The following is a 27906-nucleotide window of genomic DNA, read 5'->3' as shown; positions in this document are numbered from 1 at the left end:
TTAGTCCAAAGGGATTTGAATCCCGAAGGATTATTAGTTTCGTTTTGGCATTTTGCGTCGGACTCATAAATGTCGGATCACTTTTCAAACTGTTGCCATAAAATGTTAGAGTCCTGCATTATATTTGAAGAAATTAAATAATGAAAATCTGCGTAAATGTATGTATATTTCTCGCATTGTCATAAAATAACGGTACATAGAGACATCGAATTTTGAATAACGTAATCCTCCAACGAATATGAGCATGTGGAAGACCAAATTTGAAATTTGAAATTTGTTTTATGATCGATTTCCTATTTTTTAAAACTTTGACGAATTTTTAATTAACAAACTTAAGGATTTCAAAGCGAGCAATGGCAACGTTGTGCAGAAAAACATTTTTATCTCCAGCGCGTGAGTCTCTGTATCGGAAATTCTAAAGATATGCTCGTTTTAAAACTATTTTGCGATATTGCTGTTGCACTGAATCTTATGTTTTAAGTGCGAGGAAAATGATATTTATTAAAGAAAGTAACATACAAAATGTTAAAAAACGCCCCTTTGGACGTAATTGAAAATCTGAAACATTTCAGATTTTTTTTTTTTTTTTAGTCCAAAGAGATTTGAATCCCGAAGGACTATTAGTTTCGTTTTGGCATTTTTCGTCGGACGGATAAATGTCGGTTCACTTTTCAAACTGTTGCCATAAAATGTTAGAGTCCTGCATTATATTTGAAGAAATTAAATAATGAAAATCTGCGTAAATGTATGTATATTTCTCGCATTGTCATAAAATAACGGTACATAGAGTCATCGAATTTTGAATAACGTAATCCTCCAACGAATATGAGCATGTGGAAGACCAAATTTGAAATTTGAAATTTGTTTTATGATCGATTTCCTATTTTTTAAAACTTTGACGAATTTTTGATTAACAAACTCAAGGATTTCAAAGCGAGCAATGGCAACGTTGTGCAGAAAAAACATTTTTATCTCCAGCGCGTGAGTCTCTGTATCGGAAATTCTAAAGATATGCTCGTTTTAAAATTATTTTGCGATATTGCTGTTGCACTGGATCTTATGGTTTAAGTGCGAGGAACATGATATTTAATAAAGAAAGGTAACACACAAAATGTTAAAAAACGCTCCTTTGGACGTAATTTTAAATCTGAAACATTTCAGATTTTTTTTTTTTTTTTTTTTTTTAGTCCAAAGGGATTTGAATCCCGAAAGATTATTAGTTTCGTTTTGGCATTTTGCGTCGGACTCATAAATGTCGGTTCACTTTTCAAACTGTTGCCATAAAATGTTAGAGTCCTGCATTATATTTGAAGAAATTAAATAAAGAAAATCTGCGTAAATGTATGTATATTTCTCGCATTGTCATAAAATAACGGTACATAGAGTCATCGAATTTTGAATAACGTAATCCTCCAACGAATATGAGCATGTGGAAGACCAAATTTGAAATTTGAAATTTGTTTTATGATCGATTTCTTATTTTTTAAAACTTTGACGAATTTTTGATTAACAAACTCAATGATTTCAAAGCGAGCAATGGCAACGTTGTGCAGAAAAAACATTTTTATCTCCAGCACGTGAGTCTCTGTATCGGAAATTCTAAAGATATGCTCGTTTTAAAATTATTTTGGGATATTGCTGTTGCACTGGATCTTATGGTTTCAGTGCGAGGAACATGATATTTAATAAAGAAAGGTAATATACAAAATGTTAAAAAACGCCCCTTTGGACGTAATTTAAAATCTGAAACATTTCAGATTTTTTTTTTTTTTTAGTCCAAAGGGATTTGAATCCCGAAGGATTATTAGTTTCGTTTTTGCATTTTGCGTCGGACTCATAAATGTCGGTTCACTTTTCAAACTGTTGCCATAAAATGTTAGAGCCCTGCATTATATTTGAAGAAATTAAATAATGAAAAATCTGCATAAATGTATGTATATTTCTCGTATTGTGAGAAAACAACGGTACATAGAGTCATCGAATTTTGAATAACGTAATCCGCCAACGAATATGAGCATGTGGAAGACCAAATTTGAAATTTGAAATTTGTTTTATGATCGATTTCCTATTTTTTAAAACTTTGACGAATTTTTGATTAACAAACTCAAGGATTTCAAATCGAGCAATGGCAACGTTGTGCAGAAAAAACATTTTTATCTCCAGCGCGTGAGTCTCTGTATCGGAAATTCTAAAGATATGCTCGTTTTAAAATTATTTTGCGATATTGCTGTTGCACTGGATCTTATGGTTTAAGTGCGAGGAACATGATATTTAATAAAGAAAGGTAACACACAAAATGTTAAAAAACGCTCCTTTGGACGTAATTTTAAATCTGAAACATTTCAGATTTTTTTTTTTTTTTTTTTTTAGTCCAAAGGGATTTGAATCCCGAAAGATTATTAGTTTCGTTTTGGCATTTTGCGTCGGACTCATAAATGTCGGTTCACTTTTCAAACTGTTGCCATAAAATGTTAGAGTCCTGCATTATATTTGAAGAAATTAAATAAAGAAAATCTGCGTAAATGTATGTATATTTCTCGCATTGTCATAAAATAACGGTACATAGAGTCATCGAATTTTGAATAACGTAATCCTCCAACGAATATGAGCATGTGGAAGACCAAATTTGAAATTTGAAATTTGTTTTATGATCGATTTCTTATTTTTTAAAACTTTGACGAATTTTTTATTAACAAACTCAATGATTTCAAAGCGAGCAATGGCAACGTTGTGCAGAAAAAACATTTTTATCTCCAGCACGTGAGTCTCTGTATCGGAAATTCTAAAGATATGCTCGTTTTAAAATTATTTTGGGATATTGCTGTTGCACTGGATCTTATGGTTTAAGTGCGAGGAACATGATATTTAATAAAGAAAGGTAATATACAAAATGTTAAAAAACGCCCCTTTGGACATAATTTAAAATCTGAAATATTTCAGATTTTTTTTTTTTTTTTAGTCCAAAGGGATTTGAATCCCGAAGGATTATTAGTTTCGTTTTGGCATTTTGCGTCGGACTCATAAATGTCGGATCACTTTTCAAACTGTTGCCATAAAATGTTAGAGTCCTGCATTATATTTGAAGAAATTAAATAATGAAAATCTGCGTAAATGTATGTATATTTCTCGCATTGTCATAAAATAACGGTACATAGAGACATCGAATTTTGAATAACGTAATCCTCCAACGAATATGAGCATGTGGAAGACCAAATTTGAAATTTGAAATTTGTTTTATGATCGATTTCCTATTTTTTAAAACTTTGACGAATTTTTAATTAACAAACTTAAGGATTTCAAAGCGAGCAATGGCAACGTTGTGCAGAAAAACATTTTTATCTCCAGCGCGTGAGTCTCTGTATCGGAAATTCTAAAGATATGCTCGTTTTAAAACTATTTTGCGATATTGCTGTTGCACTGAATCTTATGTTTTAAGTGCGAGGAAAATGATATTTATTAAAGAAAGTAACATACAAAATGTTAAAAAACGCCCCTTTGGACGTAATTGAAAATCTGAAACATTTCAGATTTTTTTTTTTTTTTAGTCCAAAGAGATTTGAATCCCGAAGGACTATTAGTTTCGTTTTGGCATTTTTCGTCGGACGGATAAATGTCGGTTCACTTTTCAAACTGTTGCCATAAAATGTTAGAGTCCTGCATTATATTTGAAGAAATTAAATAATGAAAATCTGCGTAAATGTATGTATATTTCTCGCATTGTCATAAAATAACGGTACATAGAGTCATCGAATTTTGAATAACGTAATCCTCCAACGAATATGAGCATGTGGAAGACCAAATTTGAAATTTGAAATTTGTTTTATGATCGATTTCTTATTTTTTAAAACTTTGACGAATTTTTGATTAACAAACTCAATGATTTCAAAGCGAGCAATGGCAACGTTGAGCAGAAAAAACATTTTTATCTCCAGCACGTGAGTCTCTGTATCGGAAATTCTAAAGATATGCTCGTTTTAAAATTATTTTGGGATATTGCTGTTGCACTGGATCTTATGGTTTAAGTGCGAGGAACATGATATTTAATAAAGAAAGGTAATATACAAAATGTTAAAAAACGCCCCTTTGGACATAATTTAAAATCTGAAATATTTCAGATTTTTTTTTTTTTTTTTTTTATTCCAAAGGGATTTGTATCCCGAAGGATTATTAGACTCGTTTTGGCATTTTGCGTCGGACTCATAAATGTCGGTTCACTTTTCAAACTGTTGCAATAACATGTTAGAGTCCTGCATTATATTTGAAGAAATTAAATAATGAAAATCTGCGTAAATGTATGTATATTTCTCAGATTGTCATAAAATAACGGTACAAAGAGTCATCGAATTTTGAATAACGTAATCCTCCAACGAATATGAGCATGTGGAAGACCAAATTTGAAATTTGTTTTATCATCGATTTCCTATTTTTTAAAACTTTGACGAATTTTTGATTAACAAACTCAGATTTCAAAGCGAGCAATGGCAACGTTGTGCAGAAAAAACATTTTTATCTCCAGCACGTGAATCTCTGTATCGGAAATTCTAAAGATATGCTCGTTTTAAAATTATTTTGGGATATTGCTGTTGCACTGGATCTTATGGTTTAAGTGCGAGGAACATGATATTTAATAAAGAAAGGTAACACACAAAATGTTAAAAAAACGCCCCTTTGGACGTAATTTAAAATCTGAAATATTTCAAATTTTTTTTTTTTTTTAGTCCAAAGGGATTTGAATCCCGAAGGATTATTAGTTTCGTTTTGGCATTTTGCGTCGGACTCATAAATGTCGGATCACTTTTCAAACTGTTGCCATAAAATGTTAGAGTCCTGCATTATATTTGAAGAAATTAAATAATGAAAATCTGCGTAAATGTATGTATATTTCTCGCATTGTCATAAAATAACGGTACATAGAGACATCGAATTTTGAATAACGTAATCCTCCAACGAATATGAGCATGTGGAAGACCAAATTTGAAATTTGAAATTTGTTTTATGATCGATTTCCTATTTTTTAAAACTTTGACGAATTTTTAATTAACAAACTTAAGGATTTCAAAGCGAGCAATGGCAACGTTGTGCAGAAAAACATTTTTATCTCCAGCGCGTGAGTCTCTGTATCGGAAATTCTAAAGATATGCTCGTTTTAAAACTATTTTGCGATATTGCTGTTGCACTGAATCTTATGTTTTAAGTGCGAGGAAAATGATATTTATTAAAGAAAGTAACATACAAAATGTTAAAAAACGCCCCTTTGGACGTAATTGAAAATCTGAAACATTTCAGATTTTTTTTTTTTTTTAGTCCAAAGAGATTTGAATCCCGAAGGACTATTAGTTTCGTTTTGGCATTTTGCGTCGGACGGATAAATGTCGGTTCACTTTTCAAACTGTTGCCATAAAATGTTAGAGTCCTGCGTTATATTTGAAGAAATTAAATAATGAAAATCTGCGTAAATGTATGTATATTTCTCGCATTGTCATAAAATAACGGTACATAGAGTCATCGAATTTTGAATAACGTAATCCTCCAACGAATATGAGCATGTGGAAGACCAAATTTGAAATTTGTTTTATCATCGATTTCCTATTTTTTAAAACTTTGACGAATTTTTAATTAACAAACTTAAGGATTTCAAAGCGAGCAATGGCAACGTTGTGCAGAAAAAACATTTTTATCTCCAGGGCGTGAGTCTCTGTATCGGAAATTCTAAAGATATGCTCGTTTTAAAACTATTTTGCGATATTGCTGTTGCACTGGATCTTATGTTTTAAGTGCGAGGAACATGATATTTAATAAAGAAAGTAACATACAAAATGTTAAAAAACGCCCCTTTGGACGTAATTTAAAATCTGAAACATTTCAGATTTTTTTTTTTTTTTAGTCCAAAGGGATTTGAATCCCGAAGGATTATTAGTTTCGTTTTTGCATTTTGCGTCGGACTCATAAATGTCGGTTCACTTTTCAAACTGTTGCCATAAAATGTTAGAGCCCTGCATTATATTTGAAGAAATTAAATAATGAAAAATCTGCATAAATGTATGTATATTTCTCGTATTGTGAGAAAACAACGGTACATAGAGTCATCGAATTTTGAATAACGTAATCCGCCAACGAATATGAGCATGTGGAAGACCAAATTTGAAATTTGAAATTTGTTTTATGATCGATTTCCTATTTTTTAAAACTTTGACGAATTTTTGATTAACAAACTCAAGGATTTCAAAGCGAGCAATGGCAACGTTGTGCAGAAAAAACATTTTTATCTCCAGCGCGTGAGTCTCTGTATCGGAAATTCTAAAGATATGCTCGTTTTAAAATTATTTTGCGATATTGCTGTTGCACTGGATCTTATGGTTTAAGTGCGAGGAACATGATATTTAATAAAGAAAGGTAACACACAAAATGTTAAAAAACGCTCCTTTGGACGTAATTTTAAATCTGAAACATTTCAGATTTTTTTTTTTTTTTTTTTTTAGTCCAAAGGGATTTGAATCCCGAAAGATTATTAGTTTCGTTTTGGCATTTTGCGTCGGACTCATAAATGTCGGTTCACTTTTCAAACTGTTGCCATAAAATGTTAGAGTCCTGCATTATATTTGAAGAAATTAAATAAAGAAAATCTGCGTAAATGTATGTATATTTCTCGCATTGTCATAAAATAACGGTACATAGAGTCATCGAATTTTGAATAACGTAATCCTCCAACGAATATGAGCATGTGGAAGACCAAATTTGAAATTTGAAATTTGTTTTATGATCGATTTCCTATTTTTTAAAACTTTGACGAATTTTTAATTAACAAACTTAAGGATTTCAAAGCGAGCAATGGCAACGTTGTGCAGAAAAACATTTTTATCTCCAGCGCGTGAGTCTCTGTATCGGAAATTCTAAAGATATGCTCGTTTTAAAACTATTTTGCGATATTGCTGTTGCACTGAATCTTATGTTTTAAGTGCGAGGAAAATGATATTTATTAAAGAAAGTAACATACAAAATGTTAAAAAACGCCCCTTTGGACGTAATTGAAAATCTGAAACATTTCAGATTTTTTTTTTTTTTTTAGTCCAAAGAGATTTGAATCCCGAAGGACTATTAGTTTCGTTTTGGCATTTTTCGTCGGACGGATAAATGTCGGTTCACTTTTCAAACTGTTGCCATAAAATGTTAGAGTCCTGCATTATATTTGAAGAAATTAAATAATGAAAATCTGCGTAAATGTATGTATATTTCTCGCATTGTCATAAAATAACGGTACATAGAGTCATCGAATTTTGAATAACGTAATCCTCCAACGAATATGAGCATGTGGAAGACCAAATTTGAAATTTGAAATTTGTTTTATGATCGATTTCTTATTTTTTAAAACTTTGACGAATTTTTGATTAACAAACTCAATGATTTCAAAGCGAGCAATGGCAACGTTGTGCAGAAAAAACATTTTTATCTCCAGCACGTGAGTCTCTGTATCGGAAATTCTAAAGATATGCTCGTTTTAAAATTATTTTGGGATATTGCTGTTGCACTGGATCTTATGGTTTAAGTGCGAGGAACATGATATTTAATAAAGAAAGGTAATATACAAAATGTTAAAAAACGCCCTTTGGACATAATTTAAAATCTGAAATATTTCAGATTTTTTTTTTTTTTTAGTCCAATGGGATTTGAATCCCGAAGAATTATTAGTTTCGTTTTGGCATTTTGCGTCGGACTCATAAATGTCGGATCACTTTTCAAACTGTTGCCATAAAATGTTAGAGTCCTGCATTATATTTGAAGAAATTAAATAATGAAAATCTGCGTAAATGTATGTATATTTCTCGCATTGTCATAAAATAACGGTACATAGAGACATCGAATTTTGAATAACGTAATCCTCCAACGAATATGAGCATGTGGAAGACCAAATTTGAAATTTGAAATTTGTTTTATGATCGATTTCCTATTTTTTAAAACTTTGACGAATTTTTAATTAACAAACTTAAGGATTTCAAAGCGAGCAATGGCAACGTTGTGCAGAAAAACATTTTTATCTCCAGCGCGTGAGTCTCTGTATCGGAAATTCTAAAGATATGCTCGTTTTAAAACTATTTTGCGATATTGCTGTTGCACTGAATCTTATGTTTTAAGTGCGAGGAAAATGATATTTATTAAAGAAAGTAACATACAAAATGTTAAAAAACGCCCCTTTGGACGTAATTGAAAATCTGAAACATTTCAGATTTTTTTTTTTTTTTAGTCCAAAGAGATTTGAATCCCGAAGGACTATTAGTTTCGTTTTGGCATTTTTCGTCGGACGGATAAATGTCGGTTCACTTTTCAAACTGTTGCCATAAAATGTTAGAGTCCTGCATTATATTTGAAGAAATTAAATAATGAAAATCTGCGTAAATGTATGTATATTTCTCGCATTGTCATAAAATAACGGTACATAGAGTCATCGAATTTTGAATAACGTAATCCTCCAACGAATATGAGCATGTGGAAGACCAAATTTGAAATTTGAAATTTGTTTTATGATCGATTTCTTATTTTTTAAAACTTTGACGAATTTTTGATTAACAAACTCAATGATTTCAAAGCGAGCAATGGCAACGTTGTGCAGAAAAAACATTTTTATCTCCAGCACGTGAGTCTCTGTATCGGAAATTCTAAAGATATGCTCGTTTTAAAATTATTTTGGGATATTGCTGTTGCACTGGATCTTATGGTTTAAGTGCGAGGAACATGATATTTAATAAAGAAAGGTAATATACAAAATGTTAAAAAACGCCCCTTTGGACATAATTTAAAATCTGAAATATTTCAGATTTTTTTTTTTTTTTTTTTTATTCCAAAGGGATTTGTATCCCGAAGGATTATTAGACTCGTTTTGGCATTTTGCGTCGGACTCATAAATGTCGGTTCACTTTTCAAACTGTTGCAATAACATGTTAGAGTCCTGCATTATATTTGAAGAAATTAAATAATGAAAATCTGCGTAAATGTATGTATATTTCTCAGATTGTCATAAAATAACGGTACAAAGAGTCATCGAATTTTGAATAACGTAATCCTCCAACGAATATGAGCATGTGGAAGACCAAATTTGAAATTTGTTTTATCATCGATTTCCTATTTTTTAAAACTTTGACGAATTTTTGATTAACAAACTCAGATTTCAAAGCGAGCAATGGCAACGTTGTGCAGAAAAAACATTTTTATCTCCAGCACGTGAATCTCTGTATCGGAAATTCTAAAGATATGCTCGTTTTAAAATTATTTTGGGATATTGCTGTTGCACTGGATCTTATGGTTTAAGTGCGAGGAACATGATATTTAATAAAGAAAGGTAACACACAAAATGTTAAAAAAACGCCCCTTTGGACGTAATTTAAAATCTGAAATATTTCAAATTTTTTTTTTTTTTTAGTCCAAAGGGATTTGAATCCCGAAGGATTATTAGTTTCGTTTTGGCATTTTGCGTCGGACTCATAAATGTCGGATCACTTTTCAAACTGTTGCCATAAAATGTTAGAGTCCTGCATTATATTTGAAGAAATTAAATAATGAAAATCTGCGTAAATGTATGTATATTTCTCGCATTGTCATAAAATAACGGTACATAGAGACATCGAATTTTGAATAACGTAATCCTCCAACGAATATGAGCATGTGGAAGACCAAATTTGAAATTTGAAATTTGTTTTATGATCGATTTCCTATTTTTTAAAACTTTGACGAATTTTTAATTAACAAACTTAAGGATTTCAAAGCGAGCAATGGCAACGTTGTGCAGAAAAACATTTTTATCTCCAGCGCGTGAGTCTCTGTATCGGAAATTCTAAAGATATGCTCGTTTTAAAACTATTTTGCGATATTGCTGTTGCACTGAATCTTATGTTTTAAGTGCGAGGAAAATGATATTTATTAAAGAAAGTAACATACAAAATGTTAAAAAACGCCCCTTTGGACGTAATTGAAAATCTGAAACATTTCAGATTTTTTTTTTTTTTTAGTCCAAAGAGATTTGAATCCCGAAGGACTATTAGTTTCGTTTTGGCATTTTGCGTCGGACGGATAAATGTCGGTTCACTTTTCAAACTGTTGCCATAAAATGTTAGAGTCCTGCGTTATATTTGAAGAAATTAAATAATGAAAATCTGCGTAAATGTATGTATATTTCTCGCATTGTCATAAAATAACGGTACATAGAGTCATCGAATTTTGAATAACGTAATCCTCCAACGAATATGAGCATGTGGAAGACCAAATTTGAAATTTGTTTTATCATCGATTTCCTATTTTTTAAAACTTTGACGAATTTTTAATTAACAAACTTAAGGATTTCAAAGCGAGCAATGGCAACGTTGTGCAGAAAAAACATTTTTATCTCCAGGGCGTGAGTCTCTGTATCGGAAATTCTAAAGATATGCTCGTTTTAAAACTATTTTGCGATATTGCTGTTGCACTGGATCTTATGTTTTAAGTGCGAGGAACATGATATTTAATAAAGAAAGTAACATACAAAATGTTAAAAAACGCCCCTTTGGACGTAATTTAAAATCTGAAACATTTCAGATTTTTTTTTTTTTTTAGTCCAAAGGGATTTGAATCCCGAAGGATTATTAGTTTCGTTTTTGCATTTTGCGTCGGACTCATAAATGTCGGTTCACTTTTCAAACTGTTGCCATAAAATGTTAGAGCCCTGCATTATATTTGAAGAAATTAAATAATGAAAAATCTGCATAAATGTATGTATATTTCTCGTATTGTGAGAAAACAACGGTACATAGAGTCATCGAATTTTGAATAACGTAATCCGCCAACGAATATGAGCATGTGGAAGACCAAATTTGAAATTTGAAATTTGTTTTATGATCGATTTCCTATTTTTTAAAACTTTGACGAATTTTTGATTAACAAACTCAAGGATTTCAAAGCGAGCAATGGCAACGTTGTGCAGAAAAAACATTTTTATCTCCAGCGCGTGAGTCTCTGTATCGGAAATTCTAAAGATATGCTCGTTTTAAAATTATTTTGCGATATTGCTGTTGCACTGGATCTTATGGTTTAAGTGCGAGGAACATGATATTTAATAAAGAAAGGTAACACACAAAATGTTAAAAAACGCTCCTTTGGACGTAATTTTAAATCTGAAACATTTCAGATTTTTTTTTTTTTTTTTTTTTAGTCCAAAGGGATTTGAATCCCGAAAGATTATTAGTTTCGTTTTGGCATTTTGCGTCGGACTCATAAATGTCGGTTCACTTTTCAAACTGTTGCCATAAAATGTTAGAGTCCTGCATTATATTTGAAGAAATTAAATAAAGAAAATCTGCGTAAATGTATGTATATTTCTCGCATTGTCATAAAATAACGGTACATAGAGTCATCGAATTTTGAATAACGTAATCCTCCAACGAATATGAGCATGTGGAAGACCAAATTTGAAATTTGAAATTTGTTTTATGATCGATTTCCTATTTTTTAAAACTTTGACGAATTTTTAATTAACAAACTTAAGGATTTCAAAGCGAGCAATGGCAACGTTGTGCAGAAAAACATTTTTATCTCCAGCGCGTGAGTCTCTGTATCGGAAATTCTAAAGATATGCTCGTTTTAAAACTATTTTGCGATATTGCTGTTGCACTGAATCTTATGTTTTAAGTGCGAGGAAAATGATATTTATTAAAGAAAGTAACATACAAAATGTTAAAAAACGCCCCTTTGGACGTAATTGAAAATCTGAAACATTTCAGATTTTTTTTTTTTTTTTAGTCCAAAGAGATTTGAATCCCGAAGGACTATTAGTTTCGTTTTGGCATTTTTCGTCGGACGGATAAATGTCGGTTCACTTTTCAAACTGTTGCCATAAAATGTTAGAGTCCTGCATTATATTTGAAGAAATTAAATAATGAAAATCTGCGTAAATGTATGTATATTTCTCGCATTGTCATAAAATAACGGTACATAGAGTCATCGAATTTTGAATAACGTAATCCTCCAACGAATATGAGCATGTGGAAGACCAAATTTGAAATTTGAAATTTGTTTTATGATCGATTTCTTATTTTTTAAAACTTTGACGAATTTTTGATTAACAAACTCAATGATTTCAAAGCGAGCAATGGCAACGTTGTGCAGAAAAAACATTTTTATCTCCAGCACGTGAGTCTCTGTATCGGAAATTCTAAAGATATGCTCGTTTTAAAATTATTTTGGGATATTGCTGTTGCACTGGATCTTATGGTTTAAGTGCGAGGAACATGATATTTAATAAAGAAAGGTAATATACAAAATGTTAAAAAACGCCCTTTGGACATAATTTAAAATCTGAAATATTTCAGATTTTTTTTTTTTTTTAGTCCAATGGGATTTGAATCCCGAAGAATTATTAGTTTCGTTTTGGCATTTTGCGTCGGACTCATAAATGTCGGATCACTTTTCAAACTGTTGCCATAAAATGTTAGAGTCCTGCATTATATTTGAAGAAATTAAATAATGAAAATCTGCGTAAATGTATGTATATTTCTCGCATTGTCATAAAATAACGGTACATAGAGACATCGAATTTTGAATAACGTAATCCTCCAACGAATATGAGCATGTGGAAGACCAAATTTGAAATTTGAAATTTGTTTTATGATCGATTTCCTATTTTTTAAAACTTTGACGAATTTTTAATTAACAAACTTAAGGATTTCAAAGCGAGCAATGGCAACGTTGTGCAGAAAAACATTTTTATCTCCAGCGCGTGAGTCTCTGTATCGGAAATTCTAAAGATATGCTCGTTTTAAAACTATTTTGCGATATTGCTGTTGCACTGAATCTTATGTTTTAAGTGCGAGGAAAATGATATTTATTAAAGAAAGTAACATACAAAATGTTAAAAAACGCCCCTTTGGACGTAATTGAAAATCTGAAACATTTCAGATTTTTTTTTTTTTTTAGTCCAAAGAGATTTGAATCCCGAAGGACTATTAGTTTCGTTTTGGCATTTTTCGTCGGACGGATAAATGTCGGTTCACTTTTCAAACTGTTGCCATAAAATGTTAGAGTCCTGCATTATATTTGAAGAAATTAAATAATGAAAATCTGCGTAAATGTATGTATATTTCTCGCATTGTCATAAAATAACGGTACATAGAGTCATCGAATTTTGAATAACGTAATCCTCCAACGAATATGAGCATGTGGAAGACCAAATTTGAAATTTGAAATTTGTTTTATGATCGATTTCTTATTTTTTAAAACTTTGACGAATTTTTGATTAACAAACTCAATGATTTCAAAGCGAGCAATGGCAACGTTGTGCAGAAAAAACATTTTTATCTCCAGCACGTGAGTCTCTGTATCGGAAATTCTAAAGATATGCTCGTTTTAAAATTATTTTGGGATATTGCTGTTGCACTGGATCTTATGGTTTAAGTGCGAGGAACATGATATTTAATAAAGAAAGGTAATATACAAAATGTTAAAAAACGCCCCTTTGGACATAATTTAAAATCTGAAATATTTCAGATTTTTTTTTTTTTTTTTTTTATTCCAAAGGGATTTGAATCCCGAAGGATTATTAGACTCGTTTTGGCATTTTGCGTCGGACTCATAAATGTCGGTTCACTTTTCAAACTGTTGCAATAACATGTTAGAGTCCTGCATTATATTTGAAGAAATTAAATAATGAAAATCTGCGTAAATGTATGTATATTTCTCAGATTGTCATAAAATAACGGTACAAAGAGTCATCGAATTTTGAATAACGTAATCCTCCAACGAATATGAGCATGTGGAAGACCAAATTTGAAATTTGTTTTATCATCGATTTCCTATTTTTTAAAACTTTGACGAATTTTTGATTAACAAACTCAGATTTCAAAGCGAGCAATGGCAACGTTGTGCAGAAAAAACATTTTTATCTCCAGCACGTGAATCTCTGTATCGGAAATTCTAAAGATATGCTCGTTTTAAAATTATTTTGGGATATTGCTGTTGCACTGGATCTTATGGTTTAAGTGCGAGGAACATGATATTTAATAAAGAAAGGTAACACACAAAATGTTAAAAAAACGCCCCTTTGGACGTAATTTAAAATCTGAAATATTTCAAATTTTTTTTTTTTTTAGTCCAAAGGGATTTGAATCCCGAAGGATTATTAGTTTCGTTTTGGCATTTTGCGTCGGACTCATAAATGTCGGATCACTTTTCAAACTGTTGCCATAAAATGTTAGAGTCCTGCATTATATTTGAAGAAATTAAATAATGAAAATCTGCGTAAATGTATGTATATTTCTCGCATTGTCATAAAATAACGGTACATAGAGACATCGAATTTTGAAAAACGTAATCCTCCAACGAATATGAGCATGTGGAAGACCAAATTTGAAATTTGTTTTATCATCGATTTCCTATTTTTTAAAACTTTGACGAATTTTTAATTAACAAACTTAAGGATTTCAAAGCGAGCAATGGCAACGTTGTGCAGAAAAAACATTTTTATCTCCAGGGCGTGAGTCTCTGTATCGGAAATTCTAAAGATATGCTCGTTTTAAAACTATTTTGCGATATTGCTGTTGCACTGGATCTTATGTTTTAAGTGCGAGGAACATGATATTTAATAAAGAAAGTAACATACAAAATGTTAAAAAACGCCCCTTTGGACGTAATTTAAAATCTGAAACATTTCAGATTTTTTTTTTTTTTTTTAGTCCAAAGGGATTTGAATCCCGAAGGATTATTAGTTTCGTTTTTGCATTTTGCGTCGGACTCATAAATGTCGGTTCACTTTTCAAACTGTTGCCATAAAATGTTAGAGCCCTGCATTATATTTGAAGAAATTAAATAATGAAAAATCTGCATAAATGTATGTATATTTCTCGTATTGTGAGAAAACAACGGTACATAGAGTCATCGAATTTTGAATAACGTAATCCGCCAACGAATATGAGCATGTGGAAGACCAAATTTGAAATTTGAAATTTGTTTTATGATCGATTTCCTATTTTTTAAAACTTTGACGAATTTTTGATTAACAAACTCAAGGATTTCAAAGCGAGCAATGGCAACGTTGTGCAGAAAAAACATTTTTATCTCCAGCGCGTGAGTCTCTGTATCGGAAATTCTAAAGATATGCTCGTTTTAAAATTATTTTGCGATATTGCTGTTGCACTGGATCTTATGGTTTAAGTGCGAGGAACATGATATTTAATAAAGAAAGGTAACACACAAAATGTTAAAAAACGCTCCTTTGGACGTAATTTTAAATCTGAAACATTTCAGATTTTTTTTTTTTTTTTTTTTTAGTCCAAAGGGATTTGAATCCCGAAAGATTATTAGTTTCGTTTTGGCATTTTGCGTCGGACTCATAAATGTCGGTTCACTTTTCAAACTGTTGCCATAAAATGTTAGAGTCCTGCATTATATTTGAAGAAATTAAATAAAGAAAATCTGCGTAAATGTATGTATATTTCTCGCATTGTCATAAAATAACGGTACATAGAGTCATCGAATTTTGAATAACGTAATCCTCCAACGAATATGAGCATGTGGAAGACCAAATTTGAAATTTGAAATTTGTTTTATGATCGATTTCTTATTTTTTAAAACTTTGACGAATTTTTGATTAACAAACTCAATGATTTCAAAGCGAGCAATGGCAACGTTGTGCAGAAAAAACATTTTTATCTCCAGCACGTGAGTCTCTGTATCGGAAATTCTAAAGATATGCTCGTTTTAAAATTATTTTGGGATATTGCTGTTGCACTGGATCTTATGGTTTAAGTGCGAGGAACATGATATTTAATAAAGAAAGGTAATATACAAAATGTTAAAAAACGCCCCTTTGGACATAATTTAAAATCTGAAATATTTCAGATTTTTTTTTTTTTTTTTTATTCCAAAGGGATTTGAATCCCGAAGGATTATTAGACTCGTTTTGGCATTTTGCGTCGGACTCATAAATGTCGGTTCACTTTTCAAACTGTTGCAATAACATGTTAGAGTCCTGCATTATATTTGAAGAAATTAAATAATGAAAATCTGCGTAAATGTATGTATATTTCTCAGATTGTCATAAAATAACGGTACAAAGAGTCATCGAATTTTGAATAACGTAATCCTCCAACGAATATGAGCATGTGGAAGACCAAATTTGAAATTTGTTTTATCATCGATTTCCTATTTTTTAAAACTTTGACGAATTTTTGATTAACAAACTCAATGATTTCAAAGCGAGCAATGGCAATGTTGTGCAGAAAAAACATTTTTATCTCCAGCACGTGAGTCTCTGTATCGGAAATTCTAAAGATATGCTCGTTTTAAAATTATTTTGGGATATTGCTGTTGCACTGGATCTTATGGTTTAAGTGCGAGGAACATGATATTTAATAAAGAAAGGTAACACACAAAATGTTAAAAAAACGCCCCTTTGGACGTAATTTAAAATCTGAAATATTTCAAATTTTTTTTTTTTTTTTACTCCAAAGGGATTTGAATCCCGAAGGATTATTAGTTTCGTTTTGGCATTTTGCGTCGGACTCATAAATGTCGGATCACTTTTCAAACTGTTGCCATAAAATGTTAGAGTCCTGCATTATATTTGAAGAAATTAAATAATGAAAATCTGCGTAAATGTATGTATATTTCTCGCATTGTCATAAAATAACGGTACATAGAGACATCGAATTTTGAATAACGTAATCCTCCAACGAATATGAGCATGTGGAAGACCAAATTTGAAATTTGAAATTTGTTTTATGATCGATTTCCTATTTTTTAAAACTTTGACGAATTTTTAATTAACAAACTTAAGGATTTCAAAGCGAGCAATGGCAACGTTGTGCAGAAAAACATTTTTATCTCCAGCGCGTGAGTCTCTGTATCGGAAATTCTAAAGATATGCTCGTTTTAAAACTATTTTGCGATATTGCTGTTGCACTGAATCTTATGTTTTAAGTGCGAGGAACATGATATTTATTAAAGAAAGTAACATACAAAATGTTAAAAAACGCCCCTTTGGACGTAATTGAAAATCTGAAACATTTCAGATTTTTTTTTTTTTTTTAGTCCAAAGAGATTTGAATCCCGAAGGACTATTAGTTTCGTTTTGGCATTTTGCGTCGGACGGATAAATGTCGGTTCACTTTTCAAACTGTTGCCATAAAATGTTAGAGTCCTGCATTATATTTGAAGAAATTAAATAATGAAAATCTGCGTAAATGTATGTATATTTCTCAGATTGTCATAAAATAACGGTACATAGAGTCATCGAATTTTGAATAACGTAATCCTCCAACGAATATGAGCATGTGGAAGACCAAATTTGAAATTTGAAATTTGTTTTATGATCGATTTCCTATTTTTTAAAACTTTGACGAATTTTTAATTAACAAACTTAAGGATTTCAAAGCGAGCAATGGCAACGTTGTGCAGAAAAACATTTTTATCTCCAGCGCGTGAGTCTCTGTATCGGAAATTCTAAAGATATGCTCGTTTTAAAACTATTTTGCGATATTGCTGTTGCACTGAATCTTATGTTTTAAGTGCGAGGAACATGATATTTAATAAAGAAAGGTAATATACAAAATGTTAAAAAACGCCCCTTTGGACATAATTTAAAATCTGAAATATTTCAGATTTTTTTTTTTTTTTTTTTTTTTTTTAGTCCAAAGGGATTTGAATCCCGAAGGATTATTAGACTCGTTTTGGCATTTTGCGTCGGACTCATAAATGTCGGTTCACTTTTCAAACTGTTGCAATAACATGTTAGAGTCCTGCATTATATTTGAAGAAATTAAATAATGAAAATCTGCGTAAATGTATGTATATTTCTCGCATTGTCATAAAATAACGGTACATAGAGTCATCGAATTTTGAATAACGTAATCCTCCAACGAATATGAGCATGTGGAAGACCAAATTTGAAATTTGAAATTTGTTTTATGATCGATTTCTTATTTTTTAAAACTTTGACGAATTTTTGATTAACAAACTCAATGATTTCAAAGCGAGCAATGGCAACGTTGTGCAGAAAAAACATTTTTATCTCCAGCACGTGAGTCTCTGTATCGGAAATTCTAAAGATATGCTCGTTTTAAAATTATTTTGGGATATTGCTGTTGCACTGGATCTTATGGTTTAAGTGCGAGGAACATGATATTTAATAAAGAAAGGTAACACACAAAATGTTAAAAAACGCTCCTTTGGACGTAATTTTAAATCTGAAACATTTCAGATTTTTTTTTTTTTTTTTTTTTTTTTTTAGTCCAAAGGGATTTGAATCCCGAAGGATTATTAGACTCGTTTTGGCAATTTGCGTCGGACTCATAAATGTCGGTTCACTTTTCAAACTGTTGCAATAACATGTTAGATTCCTGCATTATATTTGAAGAAATTAAATAATGAAAATCTGCGTAAATGTATGTATATTTCTCAGATTGTCATAAAATAACGGTACATAGAGTCATCGAATTTTGAATAACGTAATCCTCCAACGAATATGAGCATGTGGAAGACCAAATTTGAAATTTGAAATTTGTTTTATGATCGATTTCCTATTTTTTAAAACTTTGACGAATTTTTAATTAACAAACTTAAGGATTTCAAAGCGAGCAATGGCAACGTTGTGCAGAAAAAACATTTTTATCTCCAGGGCGTGAATCTCTGTATCGGAAATTCTAAAGATATGCTCGTTTTAAAACTATTTTGCGATATTGCTGTTGCACTGGATCTTATGTTTTAAGTGCGAGGAACATGATATTTAATAAAGAAAGTAACATACAAAATGTTAAAAAACGCCCCTTTGGACGTAATTTAAAATCTGAAACATTTCAGATTTTTTTTTTTTTTAGTCCAAAGGGATTTGAATCCCGAAGGATTATTAGTTTCGTTTTTGCATTTTGCGTCGGACTCATAAATGTCGGTTCACTTTTCAAACTGTTGCCATAAAATGTTAGAGCCCTGCATTATATTTGAAGAAATTAAATAATGAAAAATCTGCATAAATGTATGTATATTTCTCGTATTGTGAGAAAACAACGGTACATAGAGTCATCGAATTTTGAATAACGTAATCCGCCAACGAATATGAGCATGTGGAAGACCAAATTTGAAATTTGAAATTTGTTTTATGATCGATTTCTTATTTTTTAAAACTTTGACGAATTTTTGATTAACAAACTCAATGATTTCAAAGCGAGCAATGGCAACGTTGTGCAGAAAAAACATTTTTATCTCCAGCACGTGAGTCTCTGTATCGGAAATTCTAAAGATATGCTCGTTTTAAAATTATTTTGGGATATTGCTGTTGCACTGGATCTTATGGTTTAAGTGCGAGGAACATGATATTTAATAAAGAAAGGTAACACACAAAATGTTAAAAAACGCTCCTTTGGACGTAATTTTAAATCTGAAACATTTCAGATTTTTTTTTTTTTTTTTTTTTTTTTTAGTCCAAAGGGATTTGAATCCCGAAGGATTATTAGACTCGTTTTGGCATTTTGCGTCGGACTCATAAATGTCGGTTCACTTTTCAAACTGTTGCAATAACATGTTAGAGTCCTGCATTATATTTGAAGAAATTAAATAATGAAAATCTGCGTAAATGTATGTATATTTCTCAGATTGTCATAAAATAACGGTACATAGAGTCATCGAATTTTGAATAACGTAATCCTCCAACGAATATGAGCATGTGGAAGACCAAATTTGAAATTTGAAATTTGTTTTATGATCGATTTCCTATTTTTTAAAACTTTGACGAATTTTTAATTAACAAACTTAAGGATTTCAAAGCGAGCAATGGCAACGTTGTGCAGAAAAAACATTTTTATCTCCAGGGCGTGAGTCTCTGTATCGGAAATTCTAAAGATATGCTCGTTTTAAAACTATTTTGCGATATTGCTGTTGCACTGGATCTTATGTTTTAAGTGCGAGGAACATGATATTTAATAAAGAAAGTAACATACAAAATGTTAAAAAACGCCCCTTTGGACGTAATTTAAAATCTGAAACATTTCAGGTTTTTTTTTTTTTTTAGTCCAAAGGGATTTGAATCCCGAAGGATTATTAGTTTCGTTTTTGCATTTTGCGTCGGACTCATAAATGTCGGTTCACTTTTCAAACTGTTGCCATAAAATGTTAGAGCCCTGCATTATATTTGAAGAAATTAAATAATGAAAAATCTGCATAAATGTATGTATATTTCTCGTATTGTGAGAAAACAACGGTACATAGAGTCATCGAATTTTGAATAACGTAATCCGCCAACGAATATGAGCATGTGGAAGACCAAATTTGAAATTTGAAATTTGTTTTATGATCGATTTCCTATTTTTTAAAACTTTGACGAATTTTTGATTAACAAACTCAAGGATTTCAAAGCGAGCAATGGCAACGTTGTGCAGAAAAAACATTTTTATCTCCAGCGCGTGAGTCTCTGTATCGGAAATTCTAAAGATATGCTCGTTTTAAAATTATTTTGCGATATTGCTGTTGCACTGGATCTTATGGTTTAAGTGCGAGGAACATGATATTTAATAAAGAAAGGTAATATACAAAATGTTAAAAAACGCCCCTTTGGACATAATTTAAAATCTGAAATATTTCAGATTTTTTTTTATTTTTTTTTATTCCAAAGGGATTTGAATCCCGAAGGATTATTAGACTCGTTTTGGCATTTTGCGTCGGACTCATAAATGTCGGTTCACTTTTCAAACTGTTGCAATAACATGTTAGAGTCCTGCATTATATTTGAAGAAATTAAATAATGAAAATCTGCGTAAATGTATGTATATTTCTCAGATTGTCATAAAATAACGGTACAAAGAGTCATCGAATTTTGAATAACGTAATCCTCCAACGAATATGAGCATGTGGAAGACCAAATTTGAAATTTGAAATTTGTTTTATGATCGATTTCTTATTTTTTAAAACTTTGACGAATTTTTGATTAACAAACTCAATGATTTCAAAGCGAGCAATGGCAACGTTGTGCAGAAAAAACATTTTTATCTCCAGCACGTGAGTCTCTGTATCGGAAATTCTAAAGATATGCTCGTTTTAAAATTATTTTGGGATATTGCTGTTGCACTGGATCTTATGGTTTAAGTGCGAGGAACATGATATTTAATAAAGAAAGGTAATATACAAAATGTTAAAAAACGCCCCTTTGGACATAATTTAAAATCTGAAATATTTCAGATTTTTTTTTTTTTTTTATTCCAAAGGGATTTGAATCCCGAAGGATTATTAGACTCGTTTTGGCATTTTGCGTCGGACTCATAAATGTCGGATCACTTTTCAAACTGTTGCCATAAAATGTTAGAGTCCTGCATTATATTTGAAGAAATTAAATAATGAAAATCTGCGTAAATGTATGTATATTTCTCGCATTGTCATAAAATAACGGTACATAGAGACATCGAATTTTGAATAACGTAATCCTCCAACGAATATGAGCATGTGGAAGACCAAATTTGAAATTTGAAATTTGTTTTATGATCGATTTCCTATTTTTTAAAACTTTGACGAATTTTTAATTAACAAACTTAAGGATTTCAAAGCGAGCAATGGCAACGTTGTGCAGAAAAACATTTTTATCTCCAGCGCGTGAGTCTCTGTATCGGAAATTGTAAAGATATGCTCGTTTTAAAACTATTTTGCGATATTGCTGTTGCACTGAATCTTATGTTTTAAGTGCGAGGAACATGATATTTATTAAAGAAAGTAACATACAAAATGTTAAAAAACGCCCCTTTGGACGTAATTGAAAATCTGAAACATTTCAGATTTTTTTTTTTTTTTAGTCCAAAGAGATTTGAATCCCGAAGGACTATTAGTTTCGTTTTGGCATTTTGCGTCGGACGGATAAATGTCGGTTCACTTTTCAAACTGTTGCCATAAAATGTTAGAGTCCTGCATTATATTTGAAGAAATTAAATAATGAAAACCTGCGTAAATGTATGTATATTTCTCAGATTGTCATAAAATAACGGTACATAGAGTCATCGAATTTTGAATAACGTAATCCTCCAACGAATATGAGCATGTGGAAGACCAAATTTGAAATTTGAAATTTGTTTTATGATCGATTTCCTATTTTTTAAAACTTTGACGAATTTTTAATTAACAAACTTAAGGATTTCAAAGCGAGCAATGGCAACGTTGTGCAGAAAAACATTTTTATCTCCAGCGCGTGAGTCTCTGTATCGGAAATTCTAAAGATATGCTCGTTTTAAAACTATTTTGCGATATTGCTGTTGCACTGAATCTTATGTTTTAAGTGCGAGGAACATGATATTTAATAAAGAAAGGTAATATACAAAATGTTAAAAAACGCCCCTTTGGACATAATTTAAAATCTGAAATATTTCAGATTTTTTTTTTTTTTTTTTTTTTTTTTTTTAGTCCAAAGGGATTTGAATCCCGAAGGATTATTAGACTCGTTTTGGCATTTTGCGTCGGACTCATAAATGTCGGTTCACTTTTCAAACTGTTGCAATAACATGTTAGAGTCCTGCATTATATTTGAAGAAATTAAATAATGAAAATCTGCGTAAATGTATGTATATTTCTCGCATTGTCATAAAATAACGGTACATAGAGTCATCGAATTTTGAATAACGTAATCCTCCAACGAATATGAGCATGTGGAAGACCAAATTTGAAATTTGAAATTTGTTTTATGATCGATTTCTTATTTTTTAAAACTTTGACGAATTTTTGATTAACAAACTCAATGATTTCAAAGCGAGCAATGGCAACGTTGTGCAGAAAAAACATTTTTATCTCCAGCACGTGAGTCTCTGTATCGGAAATTCTAAAGATATGCTCGTTTTAAAATTATTTTGGGATATTGCTGTTGCACTGGATCTTATGGTTTAAGTGCGAGGAACATGATATTTAATAAAGAAAGGTAACACACAAAATGTTAAAAAACGCTCCTTTGGACGTAATTTTAAATCTGAAACATTTCAGATTTTTTTTTTTTTTTTTTTTTTTTTAGTCCAAAGGGATTTGAATCCCGAAGGATTATTAGACTCGTTTTGGCATTTTGCGTCGGACTCATAAATGTCGGTTCACTTTTCAAACTGTTGCAATAACATGTTAGAGTCCTGCATTATATTTGAAGAAATTAAATAATGAAAATCTGCGTAAATGTATGTATATTTCTCAGATTGTCATAAAATAACGGTACATAGAGTCATCGAATTTTGAATAACGTAATCCTCCAACGAATATGAGCATGTGGAAGACCAAATTTGAAATTTGAAATTTGTTTTATGATCGATTTCCTATTTTTTAAAACTTTGACGAATTTTTAATTAACAAACTTAAGGATTTCAAAGCGAGCAATGGCAACGTTGTGCAGAAAAAACATTTTTATCTCCAGGGCGTGAGTCTCTGTATCGGAAATTCTAAAGATATGCTCGTTTTAAAACTATTTTGCGATATTGCTGTTGCACTGGATCTTATGTTTTAAGTGCGAGGAACATGATATTTAATAAAGAAAGTAACATACAAAATGTTAAAAAACGCCCCTTTGGACGTAATTTAAAATCTGAAACATTTCAGATTTTTTTTTTTTTTTAGTCCAAAGGGATTTGAATCCCGAAGGATTATTAGTTTCGTTTTTGCATTTTGCGTCGGACTCATAAATGTCGGTTCACTTTTCAAACTGTTGCCATAAAATGTTAGAGCCCTGCATTATATTTGAAGAAATTAAATAATGAAAAATCTGCATAAATGTATGTATATTTCTCGTATTGTGAGAAAACAACGGTACATAGAGTCATCGAATTTTGAATAACGTAATCCGCCAACGAATATGAGCATGTGGAAGACCAAATTTGAAATTTGAAATTTGTTTTATGATCGATTTCCTATTTTTTAAAACTTTGACGAATTTTTAATTAACAAACTTAAGGATTTCAAAGCGAGCAATGGCAACGTTGTGCAGAAAAAACATTTTTATCTCCAGGGCGTGAGTCTCTGTATCGGAAATTCTAAAGATATGCTCGTTTTAAAACTATTTTGCGATATTGCTGTTGCACTGGATCTTATGTTTTAAGTGCGAGGAACATGATATTTAATAAAGAAAGTAACATACAAAATGTTAAAAAACGCCCCTTTGGACGTAATTTAAAATCTGAAACATTTCAGGTTTTTTTTTTTTTTTAGTCCAAAGGGATTTGAATCCCGAAGGATTATTAGTTTCGTTTTTGCATTTTGCGTCGGACTCATAAATGTCGGTTCACTTTTCAAACTGTTGCCATAAAATGTTAGAGCCCTGCATTATATTTGAAGAAATTAAATAATGAAAAATCTGCATAAATATATGTATATTTCTCGTATTGTGAGAAAACAACGGTACATAGAGTCATCGAATTTTGAATAACGTAATCCGCCAACGAATATGAGCATGTGGAAGACCAAATTTGAAATTTGAAATTTGTTTTATGATCGATTTCCTATTTTTTAAAACTTTGACGAATTTTTGATTAACAAACTCAAGGATTTCAAAGCGAGCAATGGCAACGTTGTGCAGAAAAAACATTTTTATCTCCAGCGCGTGAGTCTCTGTATCGGAAATTCTAAAGATATGCTCGTTTTAAAATTATTTTGCGATATTGCTGTTGCACTGGATCTTATGGTTTAAGTGCGAGGAACATGATATTTAATAAAGAAAGGTAATATACAAAATGTTAAAAAACGCCCCTTTGGACATAATTTAAAATCTGAAATATTTCAGATTTTTTTTTATTTTTTTTTATTCCAAAGGGATTTGAATCCCGAAGGATTATTAGACTCGTTTTGGCATTTTGCGTCGGACTCATAAATGTCGGTTCACTTTTCAAACTGTTGCAATAACATGTTAGAGTCCTGCATTATATTTGAAGAAATTAAATAATGAAAATCTGCGTAAATGTATGTATATTTCTCAGATTGTCATAAAATAACGGTACAAAGAGTCATCGAATTTTGAATAACGTAATCCTCCAACGAATATGAGCATGTGGAAGACCAAATTTGAAATTTGAAATTTGTTTTATGATCGATTTCTTATTTTTTAAAACTTTGACGAATTTTTGATTAACAAACTCAATGATTTCAAAGCGAGCAATGGCAACGTTGTGCAGAAAAAACATTTTTATCTCCAGCACGTGAGTCTCTGTATCGGAAATTCTAAAGATATGCTCGTTTTAAAATTATTTTGGGATATTGCTGTTGCACTGGATCTTATGGTTTAAGTGCGAGGAACATGATATTTAATAAAGAAAGGTAATATACAAAATGTTAAAAAACGCCCCTTTGGACATAATTTAAAATCTGAAATATTTCAGATTTTTTTTTTTTTTTATTCCAAAGGGATTTGAATCCCGAAGGATTATTAGACTCGTTTTGGCATTTTGCGTCGGACTCATAAATGTCGGATCACTTTTCAAACTGTTGCCATAAAATGTTAGAGTCCTGCATTATATTTGAAGAAATTAAATAATGAAAATCTGCGTAAATGTATGTATATTTCTCGCATTGTCATAAAATAACGGTACATAGAGACATCGAATTTTGAATAACGTAATCCTCCAACGAATATGAGCATGTGGAAGACCAAATTTGAAATTTGAAATTTGTTTTATGATCGATTTCCTATTTTTTAAAACTTTGACGAATTTTTAATTAACAAACTTAAGGATTTCAAAGCGAGCAATGGCAACGTTGTGCAGAAAAACATTTTTATCTCCAGCGCGTGAGTCTCTGTATCGGAAATTGTAAAGATATGCTCGTTTTAAAACTATTTTGCGATATTGCTGTTGCACTGAATCTTATGTTTTAAGTGCGAGGAACATGATATTTATTAAAGAAAGTAACATACAAAATGTTAAAAAACGCCCCTTTGGACGTAATTGAAAATCTGAAACATTTCAGATTTTTTTTTTTTTTTAGTCCAAAGAGATTTGAATCCCGAAGGACTATTAGTTTCGTTTTGGCATTTTGCGTCGGACGGATAAATGTCGGTTCACTTTTCAAACTGTTGCCATAAAATGTTAGAGTCCTGCATTATATTTGAAGAAATTAAATAATGAAAACCTGCGTAAATGTATGTATATTTCTCAGATTGTCATAAAATAACGGTACATAGAGTCATCGAATTTTGAATAACGTAATCCTCCAACGGATATGAGCATGTGGAAGACCAAATTTGAAATTTGAAATTTGTTTTATGATCGATTTCCTATTTTTTAAAACTTTGACGAATTTTTAATTAACAAACTTAAGGATTTCAAAGCGAGCAATGGCAACGTTGTGCAGAAAAACATTTTTATCTCCAGCGCGTGAGTCTCTGTATCGGAAATTCTAAAGATATGCTCGTTTTAAAACTATTTTGCGATATTGCTGTTGCACTGAATCTTATGTTTTAAGTGCGAGGAACATGATATTTAATAAAGAAAGGTAATATACAAAATGTTAAAAAACGCCCCTTTGGACATAATTTAAAATCTGAAATATTTCAGATTTTTTTTTTTTTTTTTTTTTTTTTTTGTCCAAAGGGATTTGAATCCCGAAGGATTATTAGACTCGTTTTGGCATTTTGCGTCGGACTCATAAATGTCGGTTCACTTTTCAAACTGTTGCAATAACATGTTAGAGTCCTGCATTATATTTGAAGAAATTAAATAATGAAAATCTGCGTAAATGTATGTATATTTCTCGCATTGTCATAAAATAACGGTACATAGAGTCATCGAATTTTGAATAACGTAATCCTCCAACGAATATGAGCATGTGGAAGACCAAATTTGAAATTTGAAATTTGTTTTATGATCGATTTCTTATTTTTTAAAACTTTGACGAATTTTTGATTAACAAACTCAATGATTTCAAAGCGAGCAATGGCAACGTTGTGCAGAAAAAACATTTTTATCTCCAGCACGTGAGTCTCTGTATCGGAAATTCTAAAGATATGCTCGTTTTAAAATTATTTTGGGATATTGCTGTTGCACTGGATCTTATGGTTTAAGTGCGAGGAACATGATATTTAATAAAGAAAGGTAACACACAAAATGTTAAAAAACGCTCCTTTGGACGTAATTTTAAATCTGAAACATTTCAGATTTTTTTTTTTTTTTTTTTTTTTTTTAGTCCAAAGGGATTTGAATCCCGAAGGATTATTAGACTCGTTTTGGCATTTTGCGTCGGACTCATAAATGTCGGTTCACTTTTCAAACTGTTGCAATAACATGTTAGAGTCCTGCATTATATTTGAAGAAATTAAATAATGAAAATCTGCGTAAATGTATGTATATTTCTCAGATTGTCATAAAATAACGGTACATAGAGTCATCGAATTTTGAATAACGTAATCCTCCAACGAATATGAGCATGTGGAAGACCAAATTTGAAATTTGAAATTTGTTTTATGATCGATTTCCTATTTTTTAAAACTTTGACGAATTTTTAATTAACAAACTTAAGGATTTCAAAGCGAGCAATGGCAACGTTGTGCAGAAAAAACATTTTTATCTCCAGGGCGTGAGTCTCTGTATCGGAAATTCTAAAGATATGCTCGTTTTAAAACTATTTTGCGATATTGCTGTTGCACTGGATCTTATGTTTTAAGTGCGAGGAACATGATATTTAATAAAGAAAGTAACATACAAAATGTTAAAAAACGCCCCTTTGGACGTAATTTAAAATCTGAAACATTTCAGATTTTTTTTTTTTTTTAGTCCAAAGGGATTTGAATCCCGAAGGATTATTAGTTTCGTTTTTGCATTTTGCGTCGGACTCATAAATGTCGGTTCACTTTTCAAACTGTTGCCATAAAATGTTAGAGCCCTGCATTATATTTGAAGAAATTAAATAATGAAAAATCTGCATAAATGTATGTATATTTCTCGTATTGTGAGAAAACAACGGTACATAGAG

The sequence above is a fragment of the Stegodyphus dumicola genome, chromosome 11, assembly GCF_044657685.1.
Source record: "Stegodyphus dumicola isolate Sdum_Otavi_A_Nest chromosome 11, ASM4465768v1".
Taxonomy (NCBI): Eukaryota; Metazoa; Arthropoda; class Arachnida; order Araneae; family Eresidae; genus Stegodyphus; species Stegodyphus dumicola.
The sequence above is the reverse complement of the archived record's forward strand: the minus strand, read 5'-3'. Positions refer to the sequence as shown.